A 21,098-nucleotide genomic window follows, 5' to 3' on the forward strand; every position below is an offset into this window, starting at 1 on the left:
ATACTCAGAGTCCAGGGTTCGATTCCTTAAGTACTGTACGAATGCATGTTACTGTAGTTTTTTTCAGACACTTTATTATTTTTTTTATTCACATACTGCAAACCAGGGCATACAGTAGCTGCATGAGCGGTTCTATGCGATCGAGTCCGGTGTACCATAATCTGCAGGTTCTATGCAGGTTAAGGTACTATGCTCCGTACACAGTACACATACAATTCTGTAGCTGGGCAGACTGAATAGAAATGGCTACCACCTATGACTCCTTGCCCCACAGAGGCCCTAGGCTACGGAGCAAGTAATAGTCCAGATTGTACAGACTATGGGGCAATGCTGAATGAGCGTCACAATCCCCTAGCTAAAATACACAGTATGCATATTGTGGTACACCGGACTCGATGACATACTGTAGCACACTGGCAAAATGGCCGCCGCCCCTGAACCCTTGTGCAGGTTATGGGGCAATGCTGAAGGAGCGTCACAATCCCCTAGCCAAAATACACAGGGGAGGGATAAGCTACTGTAGGATTGCATACAGTATTACGGTACACCGGACTCAATCGCATAGCACACTGTCAAAACGACCACTACCCATGAACCCCCACCTCCTGAACCCCCACCTCGTGGCAGGCAGCAGTTGGGTATGGAATGAGAAATGGCATAAGCTGTGCAGGCTACGGGGCGATGCTGAAGGAGCGTCACAATCCCCTAGCCAAAATACACAGAGATACTGTAAGCGAGGTCTATGCACATTACAGTACTGTACAGTACGTTACACTGGGCTCGGTCGCATAGCAAACTGACAAAACACAAGTTTTACAGTACATACAGTAAAGCAGGCCAAAGCTGCAGGAGAGTTTCTACTGTAAAGGTTCTATGCACCGTACGGTAATGTACACATACCTGTACAATTCTATAGCAGGGCAGACTCAATTGAAATGGCTACCGCCTGTGACTCCTACAGTAGCTCCTAGGAGGCACTCAGCTATGGAGCAAATAACAGCACAGATTTTGCAGGCTACGGGGCAATGCTGAAGGAGCGTCACAATCCCCTAGCTACAATACACAGGGGTGATAGAGATAATCGAGTGGCTGGAGGGGGGTCCCCTTGATTTAAGGGGCCCCCACTCCTCCAGGGTACTCCGGCCAGGTGTGACTAGTTGGGTATTTAATTCCATGGCCGCAGGGACCTGTATAAAAGTCTCCCCCGGCTGTGCATTATCTGTCCAGCTAGTGGAGCCCAGTGCTGATTCAAAAAATATGGGGAACCCCTACGCTTTTTTTGTCCCCCTTATTTTTTGCACCAGGACCAGGCGCAGAGCCCGGTGCTGGTTCTAAAAAGATGGGGGATCCCGTGTCCATTTTTTCCGTATTCCTTCCGGAATTCGACTGCAATTGCATATACAGTACTGTACCCCTTAATGTCACTGCTTACAGTATACAGTATTTAGACATGAGCTTGTGTACAGTATCTGTCATGAGGTGCTTTTTTCACTGACACTATAACTTTTTTCTATTGTGATATACTGTACAGAGGCGGCAAACTAGCCAAACGGGAATAATCAGCTTCTGCAGAATAAAATGAGATGCTACAGTACATGCCTATATTCTGTGAGTGACTGCGGCTCTATGAAATTAAATCAGAAAATTTAAATATGAAATGCATTACTAATGTGTGGCATTACTGTACTGTATGTGTATAAGGTGTACTACAATATTTTCTGGTGTAACATAAGGAAAGGGCACTACTGCATGGTCTAATGCAGTGGTTCTCAAACTTGGTCCTCAGGACCCCACACAGTGCATGTTTTGCAGGTAAACCAGCAAGTGCACAGATGTATTCATTACTAACTGACACATTTTAGAAGGTCCATACAGTAGGTGGAGCTAATTTTTTCACTTGTGATTCTGTGAGACCTGCAAAACCTGCACTGTGTGGGGTCCTGAGGACTGAGTTTGAGAACCTGTGGTCTAATGTAAATAAAGATGAATGTGGTGGGGTGTAATGTGAATAAGGGGCATTACTGTTAGGAGTAATGTGGTACTATGATATGATGTCATGAGAATAAGAGACACCACTGCATGATATAATGTGAATAAAGTTGCAGTACTGTGTTGTGTCATTTCATCTTCGGGTATTATTGTGTTACCATGCCCCTTCCCAGCAAGAACATACTGTACACTGTTTTGGGCTGGCACTAAATGTGCACATTGTTCTTATTTAGATTATAGGGGGTAGGAGCGCCAAAATGGGTGATGGTGCTGGGAAAGGGGTGCAGGGTTAGAGGCGGAACTACGTAGCATCTGTGCAAGAGGGCATCAGCCAAAATCTAGCCTAGGGCATCATGTTGGTCAGGTTTGGCTCTGATAATACTGTATACTGTACTCTTACTGTACTTTGCATTCAATACAGATACTGTTTGCACACAGGTTTTACATGAATCATTGGCAATGCTGCAGGAGTGTCTCATTAGGCAATCTAAAATATACCACGACTATGGGTGGGGATACAGTAGGGAAGTTCTGTCACCATAAGCTGTCTGCTGTGTATAGCATATTTCCATCTGAGATGCATTTGTGTGTTTGTAATAAGAAAAAAACATTTTACTGTACATTTAGTGGATACAGTATTTCTCCCCCATAATGACGTATCATACTGTACAGGTACCCTCATGTACTGTACCGTACCATACTGTAAAATTGAATATTTATTGGAAAAACATCAATATTAATGTAAAAATAAAGTATTACAACATCCGATTCCATGTACTGCACTGATCAAAATGTACAGTACTCTTATTCAGGACTTATAAAACTGAAAATAACTGTTCATACAGTACACATCAATAACATTACTACTGTATAATATTCTACATTAGTTTATGCAATAATCAGACAAAGGCAATTTTATCATTTTTTTTAATAATGCACCAATTTAAAATTTTAAACAGAAAATACAGAACTACATATTTGTGGCTTGACCATTTCTTTCAACTACAACAGGTAATACTTTATACAGGTGATTTATATAATTATTACAATGTTCAGGTGTGAGTACTTCTAGCCAAAATTTCTTTATCCCATCCACCAGTTGCTGTTTTGTTGTTGGCTTTGCAACACTCCTAACGTACCTCTTCAATTGAGCCCACACTAATTCGATTGGGTTCATGTCTGGTGATCTAATTAAAAAAAAAAAAAAGCGTATAGAAAAAATTAATTACAGTACATTACAGTAAATAGAGAAAATTAAACATACAATATTGTACTGTTTATTAAACAAAAATTTTTTTTACAGTACTAGAGTGCTATCCAAAATTTTACTTGTACACTGTTGAAAGAATACTCACTCTGGTGGTGTGCGTTCCCAATTCATACCTTTCTCTTCCATAAATTTGGCTGAGGCGGAGTGTTTAGGATCATTGTCTTGGAATATCCTATGGTGAGTTGGGTAATATTTATTCACAAATGGCACCATACATTTCTCTACTATTGTTTCTTGGAAATATTTCTTATCCATGATTCCTACAGAAATCAAAAAATGTTGTTCATTAATAAGCAACTCCTTTTATTGTGCAGTTACACGTACTCTACAGTACAACATGTATTTTTACAGAACACAGGCACAGAATAAAGTATAGTACTGTACTGTACCTTCGAAAAATAATAGGGGACCAGCTCCTAATCGTGATATGCCTCCCCATACATGGATTTTCAATGGATGCTTTGGGCGTGGATTTAAAGAGATATGGTTACGTTTCCTGAATGACATTCTGGAGAACCGCTCAAGGGCAACAGACGATTCATCTGTGAAAATGACATCATCAAATGTTTCACCACTCTCAATCCATCGCCGTGCCTGTTCCACTCTCTTTTCTTTATTCACATCTCTTATCATTGGAGATATCCTGTGAAGAGCCAAAAATAATGAAATCAGATACAGTTATGAAATTACAGATTTACAGATTACTGTATATACAGTAGACTGTATGTGCAGTATACTGTATTATATACCTACTGTATACATTAAACTGTACATACAGTACATTAAGTTACATACAGAGTAATATATATATACATACTGTACATACACACAAACACACACACACAGTATACAGTATGTAATCATCACAATAAGCCGGCAATGCTTCATTGCTGTCTCTGAGTGCCTATACAGTAGGTATCTCTTTTGGGATAGAATACTGTATATACAGTATATACACACACACATACTGTATATAGTATAAAGTACACACTCTGTATAATGATTTATGGCATTATTATATCACGTATCAAGGGATTATTAACAGTGCATTTACTGTATGGTTTATACTGCTTTCAGTATTTTACCTTGTTGCGCCAAAGGTCCATCCCATTTTCCGTCGCATCCTTCTGATGCTGGTGGCCGATATGTCCAGGTCATACTTGGAATGGAGAATTCGTTTTATTTGCAGAGCAGTACGCTCATCATCCTCACGAGTTAGTTCCTCCACAATTTGTTGCACTCTCCTACAGTACAATACAGTATGAAAAATATGAATTCATGAACAGCACAATCACAGTTACAATTGATGAAGTTTTTATTTTATTTCAAAAAAATTGTTTATGGTATAAAGCAAGTCATTTAAACATTACAGTAGTGTACAGTACGTACCATGTGCATTTTGTAGGAAATACAAATCTGGGCGTTGTTCTCTCGAATGCATGATAGCGCACCGTTTCTAAAGTGACTATAATGCCACTTTCCTTGAGCCATGCATGGATCTCTTTGATGGTTTTATTTTCTTTTTTCATGTTGGCGATTATCTTGCTCATCGTTTTGTTGATAGTTACTGGCATGTTGTCCAACTATAATTCCTGTATGGAGAGAAAACATTTGTGAATACTGTAGTCTAAAATTTACACATCTGAAAATGCATAAGAGTTTTATGATAGAAGTTAATACTGTACATGTTTACTATCCAGTACCTGATGTTCAAATTTAAGTATTGTATACTGTACAGTACTGAAAATACAACTTCAGTGTTATGGACTGCAATTAGTTTCCTGTATGAAACAGATACAGTACAGTAACTAACCCTCCTTGGAAGTGCATGGGCCCTGTGAGACTTACAGTAGTGTACAGCATAAGGGTCGACTGACATGATGTACAAGCATTACATACAGTACATGTCAGTACTGTATGTAAATTCTTCAATTATTGCCTAACAACAATGCTGCTTACTGTATATTAAATACTGTAGGCCTAGAAATGTGCATCTCAATATAGTAGTTAAAAACACAGGGGCCTATGTGGATAAGCGAGTTCTATGCACACAAAAAATGGCCACCGACCGTGAACCCCCAGCACGTGGCAGCGCTCGGATATGTAGTGAGATACAGTATGGCATACATTTCACAGTTCAGGGGGCAATGCTGAAGGAGCGTCACAATCCCCTAGCTCAATTACATTGGGATAAGCGAGGTCTACTGTATGCACATTACGGTATACCGAGCTGGATCGCTTAGCAACCTGACAAAATGGCCGCCGACCGTGAACTCCCAGCACGTGGCAGCGCTCGGATATGTAGTGAGATACAGTATGGCATACATTTCACAGTTCAGGGGGCAATGCTGAAGGAGCGTCACAATCCCCTAGCTCAATTACATTGGGATAAGCGAGGTCTACTGTATGCACATTACGGTATACCGAGCTGGATCGCTTAGCAACCTGACAAAATGGCCGCCGACCGTGAACTCCCAGCACGTGGCAGCGCTCGGATATGTAGTGAGATACAATATGGCAGACATTTCACAGTTCAGGGGGCAATGCTGAAGGAGCGTCACAATCCCCTAGCTCAATTACATTGGGATAAGCGAGGTCTATGCACATTACGGTATACCGAGCTGGATCGCTTAGCAACCTGACAACATGGCCGCCGACCGTGAACTCCCAGCACGTGGCAGCGCTCGGATATGTAGTGAGAGATGGTATACATTTTAAAATACACCGGGATAAGTTGTACAGGCCATGGAGCAATGCACAGGGACATTCATCATTTACGTACAGTATATAAATAATTGTAAACCGTAAATGAAAGAATTACCGGTCAAATACTGTATGACGAAACTGTGTCAATGAGCTGGAACAGTATGGCCTGTGAAGAAGTTATCGAAGGCAGAAACGGAGAGCAAATTATCAGGAGATTTCTGAAAGGTCGGAGAAGATCCACACAGCAAGTCTGCCTACGAGGAAACAGCTTTGCAAAGTGGGTAGCGGGGCGGTGACTGAGACGCTCTTTTATTCACATTCACACAAAAGGAATTCTTACCGCTGTGATTGGTGCCAATATAGGCGCATTCATCCTTACACCAATCACAGAGCATACTGTACAGGTACTTTTGAATGTGAATAAAAGAGCGTCTCAGTCACCGCCCGCTACCCACTTTGCAAATCTGTTTCCTCGTAGGCAGACTTGCTGTGTGGATCTTCTCCGACCTTTCAGAAATCTCCTGATAATTTGCTCTCCGTTTCTGCCTTCGAAAACTTCTTCACAGGCCATACTGTTCCAGCTCATTGACACAGTTTCGTCATACAGTATTTGACCGGTAATTCTTTCATTTACGGTTTACAATTATTTATATACTGTACGTAAATGATGAATGTCCCTGTGCATTGCTCCATGGCCTGTACAACTTATCCCGGTGTATTTTAAAATGTATACCATCTCTCACTACATATCCGAGCGCTGCCACGTGCTGGGAGTTCACGGTCGGCGGCCATGTTGTCAGGTTGCTAAGCGATCCAGCTCGGTATACCGTAATGTGCATAGACCTCGCTTATCCCAATGTAATTGAGCTAGGGGATTGTGACGCTCCTTCAGCATTGCCCCCTGAACTGTGAAATGTATGCCATATTGTATCTCACTACATATCCGAGCGCTGCCACGTGCTGGGAGTTCACGGTCGGCGGCCATGTTGTCAGGTTGCTAAGCGATCCAGCTCGGTATACCGTAATGTGCATAGACCTCGCTTATCCCAATGTAATTGAGCTAGGGGATTGTGACGCTCCTTCAGCATTGCCCCCTGAACTGTGAAATGTATGCCATATTGTATCTCACTACATATCCGAGCGCTGCCACGTGCTGGGAGTTCACGGTCGGCGGCCATTTTGTCAGGTTGCTAAGCGATCCAGCTCGGTATACCGTAATGTGCATACAGTAGACCTCGCTTATCCCAATGTAATTGAGCTAGGGGATTGTGACGCTCCTTCAGCATTGCCCCCTGAACTGTGAAATGTATGCCATATTGTATCTCACTACATATCCGAGCGCTGCCACGTGCTGGGAGTTCACGGTCGGCGGCCATTTTGTCAGGTTGCTAAGCGATCCAGCTCGGTATACCGTAATGTGCATACAGTAGACCTCGCTTATCCCAATGTAATTGAGCTAGGGGATTGTGACGCTCCTTCAGCATTGCCCCCTGAACTGTGAAATGTATGCCATACTGTATCTCACTACATATCCGAGCGCTGCCACGTGCTGGGGGTTCACGGTCGGTGGCCATTTTTAGTGTGCATAGAACTCGCTTATCCACATAGGCCCCTGTGTTTTTAACTACTATATTGAGATGCACATTTCTAGGCCTACAGTATTTAATATACAGTAAGCAGCATTGTTGTTAGGCTTTACGCTACCCACTTTGCAAATCTGTTTCCTCGTAGGCAGACTTGCTGTGTGGATCTTCTCCGACCTTTCAGAAATCTCCTGATAATTTGCTCTCCGTTTCTGCCTTCGAAAACTTCTTCACAGGCCATACTGTTCCAGCTCATTGACACAGTTTCGTCATACAGTATTTGACCGGTAATTCTTTCATTTACGGTTTACAATTATTTATATACTGTACGTAAATGATGAATGTCCCTGTGCATTGCTCCATGGCCTGTACAACTTATCCCGGTGTATTTTAAAATGTATACCATCTCTCACTACATATCCGAGCGCTGCCACGTGCTGGGAGTTCACGGTCGGCGGCCATGTTGTCAGGTTGCTAAGCGATCCAGCTCGGTATACCGTAATGTGCATAGACCTCGCTTATCCCAATGTAATTGAGCTAGGGGATTGTGACGCTCCTTCAGCATTGCCCCCTGAACTGTGAAATGTATGCCATATTGTATCTCACTACATATCCGAGCGCTGCCACGTGCTGGGGGTTCACGGTCGGTGGCCATTTTTTGTGTGCATAGAACTCGCTTATCCACATAGGCCCCTGTGTTTTTAACTACTATATTGAGATGCACATTTCTAGGCCTACAGTATTTAATATACAGTAAGCAGCATTGTTGTTAGGCAATAATTGAAGAATTTACATACAGTACTGACATGTACTGTATGTAATGCTTGTACATCATGTCAGTCGACCCTTATGCTGTACACTACTGTAAGTCTCACAGGGCCCATGCACTTCCAAGGAGGGTTATTTACTGTACTGTATCTGTTTCATACAGGAAACTAATTGCAGTCCATAACACTAATATTAAGCCCACTCCATTATCCACTCCTCCCCTGTGTATTAAACACCCCCTACCACCCTGGAAGTCATGTACTGTACCAGGGCCCCTTCATTCAGCACAATGCCCCCTTCTACAGTTTAGTGTTCTCCTTCCTGCCCCATCTGTGCAGTAAAGGAATAATTAGCAGAAATTATTTCTCCAGGTCCTACTGTACATACTGAGCGAAAGATAGAACCCCCCCTATCCCCCGCGGAGCATCAAAGCTGCCGCTGATAGCTCCCCCCACCCCTTCCGCTGGTGAGTGGGTAGGGGCCCCAGTGCATTGCTGTGTCCAGGGGCCCACACTGCTGTTAAAATGGCTCTAGTAATTGAGCTAGGGGATTGTGACGCTCCTTCAGCATTGCCCCTGGACTGTACCATACTGTATCTCACTCCATATCCAAGCGCTGCCACGTGCTGGGAGTTCACGGTCGGTGGCCATTTTGTCAGGTTGCTAAGCGATCCAGCTCGGTATAACGTAATGTACATAGACCTTGCTTATCCCGGTGTACTACAGGTATGTGCAGTAGTACTGAATGATTGCTATCACTTGTGGTGAAACACCTATCTTATCAAATACAGTAACTACTGTACAGTATAGTTGTTCGCACAGGTGATGATAATCATACTGTATATTTAAACTGAAGTCCGTAACAGAGCATTCTGTCCCTCCTGCAGAGGTTCTTGTTGGGAGGCACAGGGAAAAAAGGCAAATACTGTACAGTATTTGCACTTTACTGTTGTGCACTTTATTTGAAAATGTACAGTTGTTTGCTATTTTTAGCATGCTGTGCTTTACATGTTTTCTTATTGTGGTTTTTATATTTTTAGACAAAAGACAAAGAATGCAGACTACCAGATTTTACGGGAGTGCCAAAACCCACCCATCAGTGGCACAGAAACTTGCTGCATTAGTCCCACAAAAGAAGAAGAAAACTGCCAAGGCGGCTCAGAAAGAAAATGTGGTGAAACCACGAAAAAATGCCAAGGCAAAGAATAATACGTTGGAGATGATATGTGGTGTGGCAAATGATGTAATTGTTCCATCTCCTGCAGATCACAGTGTTCAGCCAATGAATCTGGAAATACCGGTGCTAGAGGACGTGACAAACACGCTGCATCAGGAAGCTTCTTTTTTGGACCATGTAGCCACCCCTGGACAAGAAGACATGACACATTCACCACGAAGAAGGTTGCATTTCACAGATGTGAACACCAAAGTGCAGGACTGCCAGTGTACCTGTCCTGTTTTACTAAAGGAGCTACTCAGTAAGGTGACCAATATGGAGTCAGAAGTTGGTGGACAGGTCAATCAGCTGCAGACCGATGTGGCTGGCCTTAAAGAAGGCATAAAGGAACAGATGGTAGAAGCCATGAAGAAAGTCATTGAACAAACGAGGGAAGAATGGCAAGTTGGAGTTTGCCGCACCATCATTGCAACACACCACCAAGCGGTTCAAGTCAGCGGCCTGGACGACCGAGGCCTGGAGGACCGCAGAGGAGGCCTGGAGGACCGCAGAGGAGGCCTGGAGGACCGCAGAGGAGGCCTGGAGGACCGCAGAGGAGGCCTGGAGGACCGCAGAGGAGGCCTGGACGACCGCAGAGGAGACCTGGAGGACCGCAGCGGACTGGACGACCGCAGAGGAGGCCTGGAGGACCGCAGAGGAGGCCTGGAGGACCGCAGAGGAGGCCTGGAGGACCGCAGAGGAGGCCTGGACGACCGCAGAGGAGACCTGGAGGACCGCAGCGGACTGGACGACCGCAGAGGAGGCCTGGAGGACCGCAGAGGAGGCCTGGAGGACCGCAGAGGAGGCCTGGAGGACCGCAGAGGAGGCCTGGACGACCGCAGAGGAGGCCTGGACGACCGCAGAGGAGGCCTGGACGACCGCAGAGGAGACCTGGAGGACCGCAGCGGACTGGACGAAGTCAGCGGCATGGACGACCGCAGAGGAGGCCTGGAGGACCGCAGAGGAGGCCTGGAGGACCGCAGAGGAGGCCTGGAGGACCGCAGAGGAGGCCTGGACGACCGCAGAGGAGACCTGGAGGACCGCAGCGGACTGGACGAAGTCAGCGGCATGGAGGACCGCAGAGGATGCCTGGAGGACCGCAGAGGAGACCTGGAGGACCGCAGAAGAGACCTGGAGGACCGCAGAGGCCTGGACCACAGCAGCGGACTGGACGAAGTCAGCGACTTGGGCGAACGCAGAGGAGACCTGGAGGACCGCAGAAGAGACCTGGAGGACCGCAGAGGCCTGGACCACAGCAGCGGACTGGACGAAGTCAGCGACTTGGGCGAACGCAGAGGAGGCCTGGACGACCACAGAGGCCTGGAGGACCGCAGAGGAAACATGGAGGACCGCAGAGGAGGCCTGGAGGACCGCAGAGGAGGCCTGGAGGACCGCAGAGGAGGCCTGGAGGACCGCAGAGGAGGCCTGGAGGACCGCAGAAGAGACCTGGAGGACCGCAGAGGAGGCCTGGAGGACCGCAGAGGAGGCCTGGAGGACCGCAGAAGAGACCTGGAGGACCGCAGAGGAGGCCTGGAGGACCGCAGAGGAGGCCTGGAGGACCGCAGAGGAGGCCTGGAGGACCGCAGAGGAGGCCTGGAGGACCGCAGAGGAGGCCTGGAGGACCGCAGAGGAGGCCTGGACGACCGCAGAGGAGACCTGGAGGACCGCAGCGGACTGGACGACCGCAGAGGAGGCCTGGAGGACCGCAGAGGAGGCCTGGAGGACCGCAGAGGAGGCCTGGAGGACCGCAGAGGAGGCCTGGAGGACCGCAGAGGAGGCCTGGAGGACCGCAGCGGACTGGACGAAGTCAGCGGCATGGACGACCGCAGAGGAGGCCTGGAGGACCGCAGAGGAGGCCTGGAGGACCGCAGAGGAGGCCTGGAGGACCGCAGAGGAGGCCTGGACGACCGCAGAGGAGGCCTGGACGACCGCAGAGGAGGCCTGGACGACCGCAGAGGAGACCTGGAGGACCGCAGCGGACTGGACGAAGTCAGCGGCATGGACGACCGCAGAGGAGGCCTGGAGGACCGCAGAGGAGGCCTGGAGGACCGCAGAGGAGGCCTGGAGGACCGCAGAGGAGGCCTGGAGGACCGCAGAGGAGGCCTGGACGACCGCAGAGGAGACCTGGAGGACCGCAGCGGACTGGACGAAGTCAGCGGCATGGAGGACCGCAGAGGATGCCTGGAGGACCGCAGAGGAGACCTGGAGGACCGCAGAAGAGACCTGGAGGACCGCAGAGGCCTGGACCACAGCAGCGGACTGGACGAAGTCAGCGACTTGGGCGAACGCAGAGGAGACCTGGAGGACCGCAGAAGAGACCTGGAGGACCGCAGAGGCCTGGACCACAGCAGCGGACTGGACGAAGTCAGCGACTTGGGCGAACGCAGAGGAGGCCTGGACGACCACAGAGGCCTGGAGGACCGCAGAGGAAACATGGAGGACCGCAGAGGAGGCCTGGAGGACCGCAGAGGAGGCCTGGAGGACCGCAGAGGAGGCCTGGAGGACCGCAGAGGAGGCCTGGAGGACCGCAGAAGAGACCTGGAGGACCGCAGAGGAGGCCTGGAGGACCGCAGAGGAGGCCTGGAGGACCGCAGAAGAGACCTGGAGGACCGCAGAGGAGGCCTGGAGGACCGCAGAGGAGGCCTGGAGGACCGCAGAGGAGGCCTGGAGGACCGCAGAGGAGGCCTGGAGGACCGCAGAGGAGGCCTGGAGGACCGCAGAGGAGGCCTGGAGGACCGCAGAGGAGGCCTGGAGGACCGCAGAGGCCTGGACCACAGCAGCGGACTGGACGAAGTCAGCGACTTGGACGACCGCAGAGGAGGCCTGGAGGACCGCAGAAGAGACCAGGAGGACCGCAGAAGAGACCAGGAGGACCGCAGAAGAGACCTGGAGGACCGCAGAGGAGGCCTGGAGGACCGCAGAGGGCTGGACGACCGCAGAGGCCTGGATTCAAGTGTGCTGTTGCCAGGAACACCAATGATGACCAGCACACCTGCTCACAGGCCACTTCGCAATACATTCGGAGGCTCTCTGAACAATATTGCCCTGGCTGTCATCTCAACTTCCCTGGACGACCATCTGTACAGAGCTTCAAATGGACATATTCAGAAATATGCATATTCTCTGTTCCAGCACCATGTACGGTACGACAAATACTTGACGTGGGCCAATCGTGTGAACTTTGATGGTTCCAAGGGCAAACTTCCGCTGCCCAAAAATCTGGTACATGACATCATGGCTAGGTGTGAACGCCGCGTGAGGATTGGTGATCCAGAAAAGAGGAAGATAAGGGATACCATAAACTCTGTGCTGAGAACGAAGAGGAAAATGACTTGGAAGCTCGACTATGATGAAACCAGATCATTACCTACCTCCTAGCTTCAGCACATCAGCTTCACACAGCTGAAGCTAAAAAATTGTGTCAATGTACCTGTATGACCTGTACATTTTCTGGGGCTGCATGCACTGTGCTGAATCCACTTGGAGCAGCTCGGTTACTCAAAGGGGAGTGCATGAACTTGGCTCACCACATTCCTGGTAATGTAAGGGCCTGTTACAAGTTGCCCCTTTTATTCCTGTTGATTTTTTGGGCGCTGCTGTATCTATCCAGTAGCAGCCGAGTCCATTGTGCTGTGTCCATCTGGGGCCTTGGGCTGCGTTTCCATCCAGGGGCTGCTGTTGTCAGTCCTCTATTCTGGTGTCCGTATGCGACAGTGTTAAAAAGCAAAAGACAAAAACGAAAAATAATTCAAAAAAGCAAAACCTAAAAATAAAGTACAAAAACCATTACCCCGCACCACCACCACAAAAAAATAAATTATAAAAATGTTAAAGTTGATATTGTTACTGTATTTGTGCTGTTACCTTTTGATTAAAGTACCGTACAGTATGTGTGATGTTGGCTTTATTACAATACAGTACAGTATGTGTGATGTTACATGTTCCAAATGATTTTGTCCGTAAATAAAGTGTTTCTTAAAATAAACATGACGTGGTTTCCAATGTTTGTATTCCCAACTTCCTGTACTGTATAAATTAGTACTACTGTATGATGGGAATTCAATTAAGAGTGGTATACTGTATGTAAAACAACTTGGTTAGGCATCTTGCATTTCATATTTTAATAAAAACCACAGGAAACTTCTATTTTTAAAAGTTTATTGAAGAAAAAAAAGGTGTTTTTTTTTAAATAAAGTTTGAAAGTTAATTAAAACAAAAAAGTAGTTTGTTCTTCGTTACATTCTTTTCTTGTGTATATAGATATCTGTGGGGGAAAAAAAAAAAAAAAGTATTAAAGTAAAGACACTCATGTTCATTTGTTTTCCAAGAAAATTTGTGGAACCACACAGCCCAGCAATAAGTCATGCTGGGCTGTGTGGTTCCACAAAAGGCATGCGGTACAAAGTGAAATAGTGGTGTCAGTGGTCAGCACTTTGACACGCTAACATTTGTGGAACCACACAGCAATGGCTGACACACATAAAATGGCTGACACACACAAAATGCCTGACACACACAAAATGCCTGACACACACAAAATGCCTGACACACACATGCTGGAGTGAAAACACATGTTTGCCAAACAGTCGACAGCACATGTCGGCCAGATGGCCGACCAAACTTGCTCCAAATCACCCCAAACTGGCCAGAAAGCACCCCAGCACACTCAGGAGGTACTGTACACCACAGCTAAATTAGGAGAGAATTTCATTACAAACAGCCAGATCTTGCAGATTATCTGCCAGATAATTGTATGGTGTACAGTATGCCTATCTTATACAGTAGAAAAAGATACTATACAATGGAGTACAAGAACAAAAATTTTTATTAAATAAAATTAAATTAAACTTAATAAAATATTAAAATAGTGGTCCACTAGGAGGTGGACCACCACCCGCTGGAGCTGGATGGCACGCTGCAACTGTTCTGTGGGAAAAAAAGGACAGTATTACAAAACAAATACTGAATACTTTACAGTGTAGTAATGGCAATACAGTACTTTACTCTATATTAGACAATATTGTTATTTACAATGTACAGTACTGTATTGTCAGTACAGTAAATCAAACACTACTGTATGCTGTCGAGGTAATTTAAACATTGCTTTAGTTTACCTCTTGTATAAGTGGGCTGCTGCCTGCCCGCTTCTGGGCCAGCCCACCTATCTTGCCCCTGTCTGGGGCCCCCATAAATAATTGGCACTATATTGGAGAAAAAAAAACATTTAGTCACATTCAAATAGTAAACAATTATTACTGTATACTGTAGGTACAGTATTATACTGTATTGCTGGTATTCAAAATATAAAGTACTGTACAAGAGTTTAGCTTCAATAGGTCATAAACAAATTGTCAAAGGAATTAAACACCACAGTACAAATACTGTAGACATTTACTGTATGTATTAGCAGTCATGACATTTCATGACCGCTTCAGAAAAAAGAGGGTTACAGTACTGTAGGTGGTGTTGTAGGGAGTACTATCCATAATAGTGGACTGTACTCAGAGCCAGCCATAAATAATATGATTCCCTAGTCAAGTTTTTGGATGCTGCCCCCTTGCACAGATGCTATTTCCGCCTCTGAGCCTGTACCCCTTTCCCAGCACCATCACCCCTCAACCATAGCAGTCGTCATTTTGGTGCTCCTCCAACTTACTGTACTGTATGTTTAAAATAGCAACAGTGTGCACATTCGGTGTGCATCCCAAAACGGTGCATGTTCTTGCTGGGAAGGGGCAAGGCCACACAGTAATTCCCCAATCTGAAATGACGCCACACAGTACTGCAACTTTATTCACAACATATCATGCAATAGTGTCTCTTTTTCTCGTTACATCATATGATAGTACCACATTACTCCTCAAAGTATTCCCACTTATTCACATTGCATCACATCATATTGCTCTTTGTTCACATTAGACCACACAGTAGTGCCCTTGCTACAGTATATGTTACACAACAAAGTACTGTATACACATAATGCTGCACATTAGTAATGCATTTTGTATGCACAGAATATACTGTAGGCATGCTGCATATCATATTAATCAGCAGAAGCTGCTTGTGCCCCTGGGCATTTGGCAAGTATGCCTATGCCTAGGGCAGGCTCAGACTGGAGATCAGTACGTAATCCCGCTGGACGGGATCCCGGCAGTCAAAATACAGACGCCGGAATCCCGACCACACAATCCCGACAGGGGCGGCGAGCGGAAAGCAGCCCCTTGCATGCTTGCTTCGCTCGCCACGCGGTGGGCACGGTGCCTCGCTACGCTCTACACACTATTATATCAGTAGTCAGGAAACGCAGCATGCATTTGTGGAGTGAAGAGGGTGAAAAAGGAGAGAAAGTACAGTTTGTACTGTAAGGTTATGTCAGAGGGTGTGAAGATGATCAGCTCAGTGTTATACATGTTACAGTAAGTTAGAATACAGTACAGTGCATTATGTATTTCTATTTTATTACCAGGTGTCTCCTCCACTGGTTGGCGACGGACTGTAAAAAGATAATACAGTACAGTTAGTCATATCAGTTTGACTTAAAATAATGTTGGAGAAAAAAAAAATACTGTAATTACAGTACCAACTATTGCTACTGTACAGTATATTTACCAAAAATGTATTCTGGCTCGTCGTCTGTGGGTAAAAGAGAAGAATATTATAAGATACAGTATACAGTAAAAAGTATAGTAATAGTACACTAGTGTCCAGGCCCAGTGTCAGGTGGGTAAAAAAAGGTATGCTTGTGACAGGCATGGTGATTCCAAGGGACCCCACCGAGACCATCAGAAAATTTGTGAGTGACCCGTATGCCGGTGATTATGACTAGAATAAGGTACAGTAGCAACTCTTTTTTCTTTTGAATTATGTATACTGTACAGTACTGTATGTGCATATTGTACAGTACACTTAAAATATTTAGCAGTTACTGTAGTGGTAATTTTTGGGATGACAGTATTAGCATACTGTAAGCATCCAACTGAGGCCCCCAAACAGATGCCGCCACTAGGTACAGTACGTGCCTCTCGTGCCTAATGGGAAATTCATCACTGACAGTATCTAGAGAGATGAATGGAGAGACAGTGACAAGGGGTGAGAGAGAGAGAGAGAGAGAAATTGAGTAAGATGGGTGTTTTTTTTAGAACAGGATGTTGTCCATACAGTAGCAACCAATCAAATATTACCTACTGTACTGTATTATCGTCTGTAAGTGTAACTAGATACTGTAAATGTTAATGTGGGATGTGATCGGTTGCTACTGTATGGGCAATATCACCAGTTCAAACAAAAACAATTTTCATCCGATTTCTACGCATTTGCCAGAAAAATCTGATGAAAAGTGCTACTCTGATGGCATCAGATCAATGTCAGTAATAATTCTTACCACTAAATGCAGCAGCATCATCATCATCCTCCTCCTCCTCCGTGGCCTGTTCCAGTGTAGGGCCTGTGAAAAAAAACATTAATGTGAAAAAAAAAAAAGGTTAATTCCAGGAAATACACATACCCTCCAACATGGTACAAAATGCTCTGGTTCTGGACTTCCCTCTTAATTTATTATTGCCATCACCTGTGAAGAAACAGCTTTCTTATCATATAACTAGTTCAACACAGGTGATGGAAATCATAAATTAAGAGGGAAGTCTAGAAACAGAGCAGTGCGGCGGGTCATGTTGGAGGGTCTGCATACAGAAACATAGAATTTGATGACAAATACTGTAAGAACCACTTTGCCCATCTAATCTGCCTCTTTTTTTTAACCTTTTTTTTACATCAAACCTTATAACAATTTTCCCCAAACATCACATGATGCAAAGATAAATAAATAAAAAAATAAATAAAAAAAGAGGTGCAAGATGGAATTGTGATTGGGCCCTCCCAACCACCCTTATGTTATATAAACAGGGTCTGCCACACGACTGTGGCTGAAATGACTGGTTGGTTTGGGCCCCCACCAAAAAAAGAAGCAATCAATCTCTCCTTGCTCAAACTGGCTCTACAGAGGCACGATGTACCGGACTGGACTTACTTAATGGGTGCAGTGTGGTGAGGGACAGAGAGTCCTGGTCCTCCTCCTCCTCCTCCGCCACCGCCTGTGACAGTGTAGGGCCTGTGAAAGCAAAAAATCCATGAAATATACTTTTGTATTCTGTGTTGAATACAGTAAAGCAAAAATTCAGTCAGGAATTGGAGGAGGAGAGTAAATTTCGCACACAGAGACGAGAATGTCGAGGCCAGAATCAGGGGGTAGTGGAGGAGGGTTAGGATACCGTACCTCACCCTGTTGGGATTGCTGCAATCAGGATGCCACTGTCGGTCACCTGACCGCTAGAATCCTGACTGCTGGTCACGCAAACCCAACCCATTGGTTTAACACAATGTACAGTACAGTACAATACTGCAGTTTACTTACCAAGTTGGGGAGAGGGTTTTTCATCCTCACTGTCAATAATTACTGAGTTGAAAATAAAAAAATATTATAAACAAAATACAGTAGAGTACAGTTACTACAAAATTGCACAGTAGTACAGTGCTACAGGAGGCAGAGATATATTCATAATACAGTAGGAGCAGAATGACTGTCCAGCGGTAGGGGACATACAGTACTGTATTTAAAAGACCTGCTGTCTGGATCCCGACATTCAGAATGCAGAGTGTGGATTCAGAGTATGATTGGAGGGTTAGGCTAGTGGAGGGTGGGTCGGATGCACAATTTTGGGCACCATAATACAAAATGGATATCGTGGAACTACAAAAGGTTTAGAGGCGGGCGACCAAAGTGATGAAGTGGATTGAGAAGATGGAATACAAGGAAAGGCAGGCTAGGCATGTTTACATTGGAAAAGAGGAGATTAAGAGGGGACATGATTAACCTTTACAAATATACTGTATACAGTAAGGGGACAATACACAGGAACGGTTTTTGATAAGATGGACACAGAGGACACGTGCACAGTAACTCTTGTTGAAGTAGAGGCGATTTCGCACAGAGGCGAAAAGGGGTCTTCACAGTGAGGGAAATACTGTACAGTACATGTTTGGAATTCCCTGCCTGAAAAGTAATAAAAGTGGACTTGGTCAATACTTTTAAGAATGGGCTTGAGAAAATCCTACTGTACTTACTATAATCTGGCTCCTCTTCCCCCGAATCAATGGGAATGAGCTCCTCCTCTGTATCAATTACGAGGCGGTCTGTGTGTAAAAGATGACAAGTATTGTAAAATACAAAAATTACAGTAATACTGTAGGAAACTAGTGTGTCTGTAACAAAAAGTAATTATTACCACTTCCGGAGCTCTCGGATGCAGCAGCAGGTGGTGGTGGTGGTGGTGTTGGTACTGTGGGAAAAAAAATAACAGTACTGTAAGTGAAGCTGTCAATTGGAAACATGTACTGTACAGTATCCAGGACACATGTACAGTAGTGTAACAACGATGACAGTAGCACCAGAATTCTCGTTACACAATACCTGGCAGCGCAGCAGGTGGTGGTGGTGGTGGTGGTGGTGGTGGTACTGTGGGAAAAAAAATAACAGTACTGTAAGTGAAGCTGTCAATTGGAAACATGTACTGCACAGTATCCAGGACACATGTACAGTAGTGTAACAACGATGACAGTAGCACCAGAATTCTCGTTACACAATACCTGGCAGCGCAGCAGGTGGTGGTGGTGGTGGTACTGTGGGAAAAAAAATAACAGTACTGTAAGTGAAGCTGTCAATTGGAAACATGTACTGTACAGTATCCAGGACACATGTACAGTAGTGTAACAACGATGACAGTAGCACCAGAATTCTCGTTACACAATACCTGGCAGCGCAGCAGGTGGTGGTGGTGGTGGTACTGTGGGAAAAAAAATAACAGTACTGTAAGTGAAGCTGTCAATTGGAAACATGTACTGTACAGTATCCAGGACACATGTACAGTAGTGTAACAACGATGACAGTAGCACCAGAATTCTCGTTACACAATACCTGGCAGCGCAGCAGGTGGTGGTGGTGGTGGTACTGTGGGAAAAAAAATAACAGTACTGTAAGTGAAGCTGTCAATTGGAAACATGTACTGTACAGTATCCAGGACACATGTACAGTAGTGTAACAACGATGACAGTAGCACCAGAATTCTCGTTACACAATACCTGGCAGCGCAGCAGGTGGTGGTGGTGGTGGTGGCACTGTGGGAAAAAAAATAACAGTACTGTAAGTGAAGCTGTCAATTGGAAACATGTACTGTACAGTATCCAGGACACATGTACAGTAGTGTAACAACGATGACAGTAGCACCAGAATTCTCGTTACACAATACCTGGCAGCGCAGCAGGTGGTGGTGGTGGTGGTACTGTGGGAAAAAAAATAACAGTACTGTAAGTGAAGCTGTCAATTGGAAACATGTACTGTACAGTATCCAGGACACATGTACAGTAGTGTAACAACGATGACAGTAGCACCAGAATTCTCGTTACACAATACCTGGCAGCGCAGCAGGTGGTGGTGGTGGTGGTGGTGGTACTGTGGGAAAAAAAATAACAGTACTGTAAGTGAAGCTGTCAATTGGAAACATGTACTGCACAGTATCCAGGACACATGTACAGTAGTGTAACAACGATGACAGTAGCACCAGAATTCTCGTTACACAATACCTGGCAGCGCAGCAGGTGGTGGTGGTGGTGGTACTGTGGGAAAAAAAATAACAGTACTGTAAGTGAAGCTGTCAATTTGAAACATGTACTGCACAGTATCCAGGACCAAAAAGGGGTCCGGCCAATAAACAATCTGCATCAGAGAAGCAAGATACAGTATGCTTAAAGTATACAGTACTATATACTACAGTAGATCGCCAACAAACGTAAATTAACAAACAACTATCACTGGAATTTACCATCCTCATCCCGTAGCGAAGCACGGGTATTCAGCTATCTACAATGTTATTTATACTTTGTGTTTAATATTTACATTTAGTTTTGTAAACAGACATTCTTAACATTAACGGATTGCAGCGAGTTATCTGTGATGGTCAGGACAGGGGGTTGGGACTATAGAAATCACTATGTACTGTACACTACTGTATTTGACAATACTTACCAGCTTGGCGGCGCCTGTCCCGCCTCCTGTGACGTCGTGCTACCAGCCCTGTAAAAATATATATACAGTATAATGGCAGCATACTGTACAGCCAATGAAATTCAACATTGACAGCATCTTTATGACATCACAATAAATGGAATTGTTCATTCTAGTACCCTGCACCTAATCACTCAGGAGGGCATAGTGTACTGTACTGTCTTCAAAACTTAAGGGGCACATTTCTAAATGTGACATACAGTACACTTACAGTATCGCTACAGTACAGTAGGTCCAGGGTATTAGACAGAACACTACCTTTATAGACATTGTAACACACATAAGCATTGCCCTTATAAACATTATGACACACATCAGCATGCAGCCCTCCCACCCTTAACCATCTCAGTACTGTTCATTACATTACAAATTGATTTCATGACAGATGACGCAGTACTCACCTGAATTCATCTTATTCACGTCATGTCACAGTAGTGCAGTTTATTCACGT

The 21,098-nt window shown here is 45.3% G+C and overlaps 1 long non-coding RNA gene across 1 annotated transcript; it reads right to left on the minus strand.

Annotated features, from left to right (window-relative positions):
- Positions 1-15,994: 15,994 nt before the first annotated feature.
- LOC134999331 (uncharacterized) lies at positions 15,995-18,715 on the minus strand. Its single transcript, XR_010201444.1, has 6 exons — positions 18,652-18,715; positions 17,942-17,983; positions 17,558-17,638; positions 16,913-16,975; positions 16,141-16,164; positions 15,995-16,024 (listed from the first exon to the last, which is right to left on the minus strand). It is a non-coding gene; the product is annotated as an uncharacterized LOC134999331 (long non-coding RNA).
- Between the last annotated feature and the right edge of the window lie 2,383 nt (positions 18,716-21,098).

This window comes from Pseudophryne corroboree, unplaced genomic scaffold (assembly GCF_028390025.1).
Source record: "Pseudophryne corroboree isolate aPseCor3 unplaced genomic scaffold, aPseCor3.hap2 scaffold_150, whole genome shotgun sequence".
Taxonomy (NCBI): domain Eukaryota; kingdom Metazoa; phylum Chordata; class Amphibia; order Anura; family Myobatrachidae; genus Pseudophryne; species Pseudophryne corroboree.